Consider the following 12,768-nt stretch of genomic DNA (forward strand, 5'->3'; position numbering starts at 1 on the left):
ATGATCAAAATTGAATCTAATGCTAGGAAATCATACCACCTACCTTGTTTTTCATTAATGACATCATTTATGCCCTTAGTTTTGATCACTTTCCAATAATCTCGACCTTTGGCATTGATGGCAACACTTAGTAAAAAATGACTAAGTGCCAAGCCAAAACTTATCCAAAAACTTAATCCTTACATGTTATGACTATATACAGTCCAATAGTTGTACCATACTTTCCTTTTACATCTCACACTTTACTCCAATTTTTCACTACTCTCTATACCATACTCCCTCTTTCACATCAACGACAAAGGAGAGAACAAAAATAAAGACTTTACACATAGCAAAAACTTATTTTATCCCAAAACTTATATAAAATCTAAATATATCTATAAAATTATCCTTTAGGCCTTAAAATTTTGTATCCCGTACATTCTAAAAGTTTTTTTCAACCTATATTTTTCCACAAATGGAATAGACTTCCATTTCTATTGCGTGAAGGTCTATAAGTCTAAAGGTTTCATAAGATTTCTTGGATGGTTGGTGTAGGAGCACCTAGGTAAGCTAAAGGCTAGAACTAGGGATTCTTTGGTGTTTTTGGCTTGTAGTGATTATATCTACATCACTAGAGTAATAATAGGATCGACTTGGTCCTAAGGTGAGGTTAAATAGGTTTGAAGAGTCCAACAATGCAATAATGTTCCTAATTGCTCAAAAAGTGCTCATTTGGCTCCATAGAGCATTTTTGGATTTTGAGGGCCAAATAAGGTAATAAAGTGTTTTAGGTTCCTTATTAGGTGTTTTAGATCCATCTTATACCTTTTGGAAATGTTGGTAGAAAGTAGAGCAATTTTGGGTAGAAAATTTGCAAAATTGCAAAAATTGCTCATTTCTTGAAAAGTTGTCATTGACAATTATTGCAACTTTTATGCAAAAAGAGAAACTTCCTTGTAGGAGACCTTCAACATATTAAAGTAGTTGTAAACATACATTCCAATCATATATAAGGTCAAAATCAACCTTTTCAAGAGGTTGGAAGAAGGATAAATGACATTGTACGGAATGTAATCAGCATTTTTTATTATTACAACAGTTTCTTGTTTTGAGTGTTTTTTCATGCTTTATACGGATTGAAATTAAGGTTTTTTGAGTTGAAAGTGTTAGTGGAGGTTGTAATTTTTTATTTTTATTTTGTGTATTGTTTCAGAGAGTTTTGTGTGTTCAAATAAATTATCTTGTAAGTTAGTAGGTTGTTTTTTTGAACTGGACAACCAACACAAAATGGAGTCTTAGGGCCATTTCCCACCGTATGAAATGTATGGAATATTGGGATTTGGAACTAGACTCCTTGTACATTATTTAGAGAAAAAGAGATCCCATGGGAAGCATAGCAAGCATTTTTAGTCTGATTCCCTAGGCAAGCAAACCATGTTAGGGTAGGGATCACAAATCTAAAAAAGAGCATTTAGAGTGGATTGAAATGTCTGATTCTTCAATCCAAGGATGTGGTGAGTAAGTAGATAGTGAGGGATAGCTCAATTATAGAGGAGTCTTGGTAAGGACTTTTAGGAGGTTTAAAACACAAACAACACCAAAATCCTTGAAACCCTTAGATTAAGCCTAAAATTTTGCTTGGGCTATACAAACATTTTACTGATGCTCGACACCTACTGTGGATTCACTCAGCATCCACTAAGTTTTTTTTATGCTTGACACCTATTACTTGCTTGGCATTTGAATTTTCTCAGCTCCTTCTACATCACTCAGCACACACTAGATTTTTCATTTTCTCGACACTAACTAAAATTCTACTCAGCATGAACTAGCTTGCTCGGCACTCACTAAAGAACTTAGTCAAGCTTTGCAGACAGCTTTGTTACAACTTATACTTCTAAAGTTTCTAAGTGTGACCAACCTTTGTATCTTCAAGTGTATTATGAATACATCATTTTACCATTGCCTTAACTAATCCTTGCACTTCATTTCAAAACCATAACTCAACCTTTCCCTTAGGTACTTTTGTTACATCTTGTTGATTAAATCATCTTCATCAATCAACTAAGTGATAGTACCTAGATCTTATAAGAAATTGTCATTCTAGCAAATAGTAGGTTTGACATTAGTGACAAAACAATGATTGAAAACATTATTTATCAACAATCTCCCTCTTTGCAAACAATCTTCTTCATTCTTCAACAATGATCTTTTTAACCAGATTTCCAACAATCTCCCTCTTTGGCATTGATGGCAAACCAAACTAATCAACAAAGTTATCAAAATGCTAACTAAGTTAAAACAGTAAATCAAATGCCAAAAAGAAATTTTGTTACCATCTCTATTTTCATCAGCATTCACATCTCCCTCTCTGATCTGCTATCCTGATTTCTTTGCTTATGCTTCTGCCTCTTAGCTATTGTTTCCTTTTTGCTATTTCTTTTTGCAAACAATCTTCTACATGTCTGATTATTTCCTATATGACTCCCTCCTTTTTGTAGCTTACTACTTTGATTAATTGTGCTCTTTTTAACTACTATTTCTCCTTCTTACATGTTGTCCCTTTAAATGTGCTTGTGTCATTTCTCCCTCTGCATAGTATTTCTTCCTCTATATGAATTGATTAGTTTCTAATATTTCTCAGTTTCTGCTATTTCTGTTGTTTTTCTATTTCTCCCTTTGTCCATTTGATTCATTTCTATAGATTTGATTAGTTTTTGCTATTTCTCCCTCTTTGACAACAATTCCAAAGACATACTATTTCAGCATCTTAACATGCAAGTGTAGCATTTGCAGGTACTCCAATTTCTCCCTCTATCACCTTACTTGTGACTTGTTTGGAATTTTAGTACTTTGATTACTTCAAGTAGAAACCTAAAGTAAGTATCCTCTACATCAATTTGTAACATTTTAATAGTCAACTCATTTGATGCAGGGTTGTTTTGCTTTTGCTCAAACAACCTTGGTTAGGGGTATCACCCCTAACTTACCTCTAAGATACTCAAATGCATCTTTAGGTAGTGCTTTTGTGAAGATTTCAGCAATCTATTCTTTTGAGCTGACATATTCTATCCTTACTTTCTTGTCTTCCACCAATTATCTTACATAGTGATACTTAATTGCAATATGCTTTGTTTGGGCATGCATCACAGGATTCTTTGATATGTTGATGGCACTTGTGTTATCACAATAGAGTATCATAGGTTTAGTCACTTCTTCCTTCATACCTTACAATAGATGTTTGATCCATACAATATTGGTGCAATTGATAGCAGCAGCAACATACTGAGCTTCTATTGTGGATTGTGAGGTATAAATTTTCTTTTTGCTAGTCCAAGTAACTAATCTTTTACCTAAGAAAAGTGTTGCTCCACTGGTACTTTTTCTGTCATCAATATTACCTCCCCATTTTGCATCAATGTAGGCTTTTAACTCAAACTTTTCACTCCTCTTGTAGTATAATCCAAATTCATATGTTCCTTTTAGGTACCTCAATATTCTTTTTACCACCATCAAATGATTTTCTCTTGGATCTTGCACTATTCCAATGGCTAATGCAATGTCTAGTCTACTATGCACAACATATTACAACTTTCCTATCATTGATCTGTACATTGTCTAATTTACTTCAGCTGACTCATCATTCTTGGATAACTTATGTCCTATTACCATTGGTATATTGACTGGTTTTGAATCTTCTAAACCAAATGTCTTGAGTATCTCCTTGATATATTTTGATTGGGTCACAAATATGCCATGCTTTAATTGATGTACTTGCAATCCAACAAAGAATTTGATTTCTCCAAACATTGACATCTCAAACTCATGTTTCATTTGATCAGAAAAATCTTTGCATAGGACATCTTTTCCTCCAAATATTATATCATCAACAAAGATTTCAAATATCAAAATGTCTTTACCTTTTTCTATTTTGATGTACAAGTTGTTGTTGTCATCTATTCTCTCAAATCCTATCTTCACAAGATATTTGTGCAATCTCTCATACCATGCTCTAGGTGCTTGCTTCAAACCATAGAGTGCTTTATGCAATTTGCAAACCATATCCTTGTTTTTGTCATTAACAAATTCCTCTGGTTGTTCTATATAGACTTCCTCTTCTAGTATACCATTCAAAAAAGCAGACTTTACATCCATTTGGTAGACTTTAAAACCTTTATAAGCAGCATATGCAAGTAGTGTTCTTACTCCTTCCATTCTTGCAACAGGGGCAAATGTTTCCCCATAGTCCAATACTTCTTCTTGTGCATAACCTTTGCAAACTAGTTTGGCCTTATTTCTTGTAATCTCACCATTCTCATCTAGCTTGTTTCTAAATACCCATTTGGTACCAATCACATTCTTATCAAATGGTCTTGGGACTAAGGTCCAGGTTTTTTTCTTCTCTATCTGGTATATCTCTTCTTCCATAGCTTTATGCCAATTATCATCTTGCAGTGCATCTTTCACTATTTTAGGCTCAATCTTGCTCAAGAGACATGATTCATTCCTTAGTCTGTTCCTTGTCATTGGTCTAGCTTCCTTGTCACCAATGATTTGTTCTGTAGGGTGATTTCTTCTCACATACTTGGATAGTCTTGGTTCTATCCTTCTTTCCATGTTTGATCTTTCAGCTTTAGAGTCACTCTGCACATCTCTATCTAGTATTTCATCATCCCTCTCATGTGTATTGATCTCAGAATCAAAAAATGCATTGTCTTTATTCTGTAACTCAGCTTCTGAATGCAACTCATCATTCACTAGCTGTGATTCAGCTGATCCTAAAACTTGTTGTTGATTTCGAACATGATTGGCAGCTTCATCTTCAGTAGGCACTCCTTCATAGAAGTATACAAAAGATCTATAATCTTCTAACTTCTTGGATTCATCAACTTGGACTTCTGCATGCTCATCAAAATTTACATTTTTACTCTCCACAATCTTGTTAGTGTTAGTATTCAAACACTTATATGCTTTACTTCTAGTGGAGTATCCAAGGAATATGCCTTCATCACTCTTTGAATCAAACTTGCCATTTCTAGAATCTTTAAGAATATAGTATTTACAATCAAACACTTTGAAATGTCTTACATTAGGCGAGTGACCATACCATAATTCAAAAGGTGTTGTATTTGTACCTTTCTTGACTTGCGCTTCATTCAGGGTGTAGACTGTTGTACTTACAACTTCTCTCCAATATTTCAAAGCAACATTTTTCTCCATCATTAATGTTCTGGCACAGTCTATCACTAATCTATTCCTTCTTTCTACAATGTCATTCTGAGGTGGAGTTCTTGGTGCTAATGTTTGTCTTTTAATTCCTTTGTCACTGCAAAATGTCTCAAATTCTTTTGATGTAAAATCTCCTCCTCTATATGATCTTAGACACGTTAGACTCTTTCTTGTTTCTTTCTCAACCCTGGCCAAATACCACTTAAACATTTGAAATGCATCAGATTTTTACTTTAAGAACATGATAGTCATCATCCTAGAGTAGTCATCTACAAACAACATTATGTATATGTCTCTTTGGTAGCTTTTTACTTCTATTGGGCCACATAAGTCTGTATGGACTAGTTTTAATACTTCTTTGGAAGTGTAGACTTTGCTTTTGAAACTTGACTTGGTCATCTTTCCTAGTTGACATTGTTTGCACATTTTATTTTCAGGCTTCTTCAACTTAGGCAAACCTCTGACTTTCTTCTTTTTGTTGATGCTAATTAGATTATCAAAGCTGACATGACATAGCCTCTTATGCCATAACCAAACATCATCAAATCTAACAATAAGACAGGTTGCATCTTCCATATCTAGGTAAAACAAATTACTCATAGTTTGTTCTCCTTTTCCTATCAAATTTCCATCAGTGTCATAGATTTGGTAGTTTTGTTTCCAAATTCTACTTTGCAACCTACATTTCCTAATTGTGATACACTCAGCAAATTGTAGTTCAATCCTTTAACATAGTATGTATTATCACATGAAATTTTCTCTGTAAGTCTAATTGAACCTTTTCCTTTGATTTGACATGGAGCATCATTTCCAAATCTAACACTATTTCTATCATACTGAGTAAAGGTAACAAACTTATTTTTGTCTCCTATCATGTAATGTGAGCATCCACTATCTATAATCCATTTTTCATTCTTGTTCACACAGGTTACCAGTGTTGTTGCCTCATCTTTATCTAATTCATCCTTAATGGCTACATAGACTACCTCATCATCATTTTCATCTAAATCTTCTTCTTCAACAATGTAGCACTTTTTGCCTTTGTCTTTGTAATCTATGTTATCATCTTCTCTTGTATTCTTATTCTTGTTTCTTTCTCTATAGTTCTTCTTTTGTGTGCATCTTGCTGCAATGTGTCCTACTTCATTACAATTAAAACAAATGATAGGAAGCTTACCTTTGAATTTACCTTTCCCTTTATGAAATCTTCTGGCCAATAATGCTTCCAATTGTTCCACATCTTCTTCATTAGTGCTACTATCACTGGATGCACATTTCACCTTTTTTTCTTCTTCTTTGGTTTCACCTCCTTAGTGTGTCTCAATGATAGCTTGGCCTTGAAGGAAAATTCAAGATTTTCAGGTTTGTAGTTGTCAAAGTTGGACAATTCAAATGCATTGAGTCTTCCTACTATTCCTTCAAAAGTTAGTTGGTTTCCTGGTACACACCTTAAATCTTGTATGGCTGAAACTTTAATGGCATAGATGGGAATCAAGGTTCTTAAGTATTTTATATTAATAGTGTCATCTTCTAAATGACCACCCAAACTTCTTATTACACTTACTACTTCTTTCATTCTAGAGGCATATTGAGCAGCATTCTCACCTTCCTTCATTTTCATGTCATCAAACTTTCCTCTGAGGCTTTCTCTTTTTGCGCTTTAAACATTTTGATCTCCTCCATAGATATCAGTCAGGGATTTCCACATCTTGAATGCAGAGTCACATCCCTTGATGTCATCAAATTTAGCATAGTTGAGGGCAGAGGCAATCTCCAGCATTTCCTAATTGTGCTCCTTCTTTTTCTTCATATCTTCTGCAGTGGGTACAGCTAGATCAACATGTTCTACTTCAATCGATGTTTGTACATGATCACTTATTGATCCAAGATGTAGCTTCATCAACTTTTTCCATGCAGTAAAGTTATCTCTATTGAGCTTGGGAACTTCTCTCTTGGACATCTTTGATCTTCCTACTTCTAGTACCTTTAAACTAAATCAGTAGATGGCTCTGATACCAATTGATAGAAATTATTTAGAATAACTAAGAGGGGGTGTGAATCAGTTATTCAAGGTCCAAATGTCCTAATAAAAGTTTTTCACCAATTAAAGTGAGCTCATTAAACTATTCATCCATCCAAGCTTAGACTTTCCTAATTGGCATGCAAGCATAACACATGAAAGATCAACACATAACATAGTGATTTATGTGGAAACCCAATTTGGAAAAAACCACCAATAACATGCTACTCAATTCTCACTCTTCTAAAGTGATGCCTTGTGAAAGGCCTGCCCTGTTAAAGGCTTCAACACACTCTTAAATGTGGCATTGTTAAAGGATTTAACCACCTTGTTAGAAGTGGGCTTGGTTAGAGGACTTTAGAACATTCACTTGGAATGCCACCCTATTAAAGGATTTACAAATAGTTGTTAAACCAACCTAAATCCAAAGGATTTTACCCTAGCTGACACAATTGTTAGAAAGTAACAACAAGGGCTTTTGACTTGATACAACTCACAACTTAACTTGCAGATTTCAAATCTCTATTCAGCTCATAACATTTCTTGGTTTTCAGTCTCTGCAACTCTGGTAGCTTGTTCTCCTTTCAAGCTTCATCTCCTTGACTCTTCATGCTCGATGTACCAGTGCAATCTCCTATATGGCCACTTATCAAAGTAGGGTCTCTATGCTTTATTCTTCCTTCTTCTTGATGCCTTCTCCTTGACACCCATCAATAAATTTGACCCAGCTACCCTAGCTTCTTGGCCTGTAACTCTTTAAATAGAAGTCTAGAATCCTCTTTCCCACTCGATTCTTCCCACTTTCGATTTTAGTTTGAATAGATTAGGTAGGATTCAATGAATCTACCCCATATCTTATTCCTTCTAGAGACATCATGAAGTATCCTCCTAAATTTTCTCAAAAATAGTTTACCTAAAATTTTGTGCCACTAGCTCATCATCCTTTTCCTCCATCTAGTTCACAAAATTCAAGGTAACAAACTTGTCAACTCAAATATGGTGAATCTTTGACTTTTCACATGATGCAACAGCTCGGCATTATTGAAATTTTGGTACTAGGCACATATTATGTTACTCGGCACCAACTACATTTTACTGATGCTCGACACCTACTATGGATTCACTAGGCATCCACTAAGTTTTTCTAATGCTTCGTACCTATTACTTGCTCAACACTTGAACTTGCTCAGATCCTTCTATATCACTTGGCACACACTAGATTTTATATTTTCTTGGCACTAACTGAGATTCTGCTCGACATGAACTAGCTTGATTGGAACTCACTAAAGAACTTAGTCAAGCTTTGCAGACAACCTTGTTAGAACTTATACTTCTAAAGTTTCTAAGTGTGACCAACCTCTGTATCTTCAAGTGTATTATCAATACATAATTTTACCTTGTCTTAACTGATCCTTGCACTTCATTTCAAAACCATAACTCAACCTTTCCCTTAGGTACATTTGTTACATCTTGTTGATTAAATCCTCTTTATCAATCAACTAAGTGATAGTACTTGGATCTTATAAGCAATTGTCATTCCAGCAAATAGTAGGTTTGACATCAGTGACAAAACAATGATTGAAAACATTCTTTATCAATAATCTCCCTCTTTGCAAACAATCTTCTTCATTCTTCAACAATGATCTTTTCAATAAGATTTCCAATAGGAGGGACCTTGGAGATGTTCATTTTATTCAGGAAGATTTCCTTGATGAGTATCTTTCAAGCATCACAAAGGACACAAGTAGTAATTTGTACAAAGGAATATAGGAATTAGATCTTTCAAAATCTTTAGCTTCCATTTGGGTAGTAATGAGGATCATCTCCTATGCCAAATTTGAACTCTTCAAACTTAAGATTATCTTTACCAAGAACAGCTAGCAAGCTATTCATGAAAGGAGATGATTGGAGTATCCAATTATTTTAACTTAGAGGAAATTCTACTGTAGAACTTGTGGTATTTGTTAGTGATTGTGACAATATTTTAGTTTATGGTGTTAATATTTCCTAAATTGTTGGAAAGTAAAGTCAAGACTATGTCAGTAGATAAACATTTACAACCTTAGAGGTAAGGAAAATTGTTTAATTTTCTTTGATGGGAAGGAAATTTTAGAGGCAAATAGGGAAGCACATTTAATGATCAATCTTAGAAGTTAGAAATACAAAATATCAACCTTACATAACTTCTCCTAATAAATCTTCTCAAAAATGGAAAATATGAAACATAGGGTTTTCTCAAAAGAATTCAATGACACCTTTAATGGTGAACACTATGAAATTTGTAGAAAGAAAAACAATTGGGTCAGTTATATGTACTTGGGTTTCAATTAGAACAAATGGAATATTCAAATGATGTTCTCTCCAAATTGGAAGAGATATAAACTTATTTGACCAATGTAGACCAGATAGATTATAGACTCTTAAATTGGGCATTACAACCTTCAATGGTGACTTTGGTCTAGTCCAAGTTTATGGAGTATCTAGATAAATAGGTTAACCTTATGGTTGCTTCTTGTATCAATGAGATTATATGAATATCATCTCCTACAATATCCTACAATGATGTGGTGTTGAAGAAATTTGTGTAGCTGATAGTGAAGAAATTAAAGGATTTACAAGTTAAAGGAATCCCTATGAGGCAGGAACATATTTTCTCAACATGTGAGGACACTTGTACACTCGATCATGTTTGTGGGAATTATAATAATGAAGAGGAGCCAAAAGAAATTTAGACTAACACAGGGGAAAATGTAGATAAGATTATTTCAATTGTGGATAAGAAACATATAAGTTTCTATGTTGGTAATTTAGAAGCTAGCTTTGACAAACATGTTGATAAGGTCAGTTGTACTCAATGTAAATCATTTTGGAGTCCTTGTGTGATGAGCCATATGTTTCTTATACATATGATATAAATTTAGAGAAATAATCTAAGATGACACTATAAGACAATGAGTCACTTCAACATGACAATAATGAGATGTAGACATTAAAGAACTAGCTGAAGGTTAGTGAATACATGGTTGTGGCATCTTTGGTACATTACGACAACACTCACTAGATGGTTGAGGATCTCTATAGGAAAGCTCAAAAGGGAGTGGAAGGAGATTGGCTTGTTTTTTATTTGCAGGTAGTCAAAATAGTCCTTGAATCTATGAAATCATATTATTTATAATTGCTTTATGACAGGGATTTTATTCTTAAGGTTTCTAGAATATATGTTGATTAGTTGAATAAAGGAAATAATGAGATTATTGAACTCAATAGGGAGATTAAGTATGCTCATAAGATGATATGCAAATTTATTTTTAGAAAGTACAAAATCATGTTAGGATCACAAATCATTCTCAAGAGCATGAGAGTGAAGAGAGGCAAGAATTTTTCCAAGAAGTAATTAATGAGCTTAATAGCAATCAATAGACTTATGACTTGGATAGTTATCCCAAAAGACCATGTAACAAAACTTTACATGTTGATTTGATAATGGAGAACCCACTATTCAAGTCTGATGAGGGTACACTCATTGATTTTGGTCAAGAGTTACAGATTGACAATTGTTGCAACCAAGAGGTTTCTACCTTGACAGAGAGACATAACGCTAATAGAAAATCAGCCTAGGATAGAGATGTGGTGAGCAATATAGATAGAGTGAAAACATAAAGAGGGGCAACATTGTGATAGTTGAGAAACTTGAGTACGCCACCCACTATGGGCACAAAGCAATAATGTAGTACAAATAGTTGGGAAGATGGATGGCCCTTTTGTTTGTGGGATTTAGGAGAAACATTCCCATGGTTCATTATGTTTCAAGGACTTGGTTGGCACAAAGTTGATTTACCATGATTATTTGACCACAATGGTGCTTGTGATCTTGACAGGAATAGGATTCTCATCTAGATTGAGAATCTTTGTGTATATGATGGTAGTACATGTCGGATTGTTCTAATTGAACATGCACATGCGATGGTTTTGGATCCAGGTGTTGACAATATGTATCTACTGAATTTTGAGGATTTTTTTTGTAGTTGTACATAGTTTGAGACTAGATGAAATGATAATTAGAGTTGTATGGCCTATAGATGCAGTGGTACTTCATAGATTAACAAGGGATCTAGGAATCTGGTTGATGGAAAGGTTGCATTTTGACACCTTGCTTCACAGTGTGGTAGAATTTTTTTTAGATTGGGCTATAGAACTACCTACATATTCATATGGGATCCTAGTACTAATTTCTTGAGGACAAGCAATCTTGAGGAGGGAAGATTTGTGATGTACCCTTTTTTGGGGCATTAGGAAATTTAAATACATACTCATATAATATTAAAATTAGTTATGAAAGCATAAATTAAAAATATAAAAGGATAATGTAATATTATAAAGTGGGCTAATGGTGATAAGGAGGGATAAAAGAAAATGATGAGAATGGAGTCAAAGAGTCACAACTTTGAGGATTAAAAGGAAAGAGACTCATTCATTTGGATTATGCTCAGTTTTATGATTCAGATTTTAGTTTCTCTCTTGTGAGAGTTATTCAGAAAGATCCATCTTTCATCCAGTAGGAGGACATAAACCCTTGTGCTAGTGGATAGTGGACACAAACCCATTGTTCATGGAGATGTCACATCAGGTGTCTCGTGTGTGCTTACAAGTTCTTTCTTAGTATTCCAATATGATTGTAAATCTATGTTTAAGATTGGACTTTTAAATGTTGGTTATTCTATGTGATGTATAATGCAATAACATATTTCAAGTATTTTATGAGAATCTATGGTTTTATATTATTGGTTTATATTGCAACTTCATACGTTTATGTTTTGAATATTATTTTGAGAAAGAAAATAGGTAAATATCCATTAGGGATATTTCATAATCCCCTAGTTTTTTCAAATGGGTTTATACATAGAGCCATGTTTAGTAGGGCTCAAATGAAGCATATCAAGGAAAGAATTGAAGAGTTGTAGATAAAGGAGATAGACATGAACACAGTTATCAATAAAATGGATACAAAGACCAAGAGGTTGGAGAATCATTTCGATAGCCCGAAAGCCCTTCCAGCACTTGGAGCCATTATTCTTCATCATTTAGCAGTCATGGTCATTGAAATTAAGGAGAAACAATCTAAATAAATCAAGGATGAAGATACACATAAAGATTGTACTTAAGAACCTTGAGGATATCATGGCATTTTGGATCAAAATGATTATAGGAAAGTGCAATAAAGTATACAAAGGTTTCCAATGTTTGAATAATACACTTCATTTCTTTAAAGATAACAAGGCTATATTGCTACAGTTAGAAAGGAAATGGAAGCCTTCTTGGTATAATTTTTAATCAACTATATAAGGTAACAAAAAGGGATCTAGATGCTCCTCAAAAATATTAGGAAATAGTGGATGTGCTAGAAGCCATACCAAATAATTTTGCATATATGGAGTAGGAACAACAAAAGATTGATAGAAGATATTTCCCATTTCCTTTGTTGAGCATTGTATCACACCTACTTTGAAGGATAGTACTAGAAAGATTGCGAGCTTAGA

Source organism: Cupressus sempervirens, chromosome 10 (genome assembly GCF_028749045.1).
Source record: "Cupressus sempervirens isolate cs-2001-9-10 chromosome 10, ASM2874904v1, whole genome shotgun sequence".
In the NCBI taxonomy this organism is placed as follows: domain Eukaryota; kingdom Viridiplantae; phylum Streptophyta; class Pinopsida; order Cupressales; family Cupressaceae; genus Cupressus; species Cupressus sempervirens.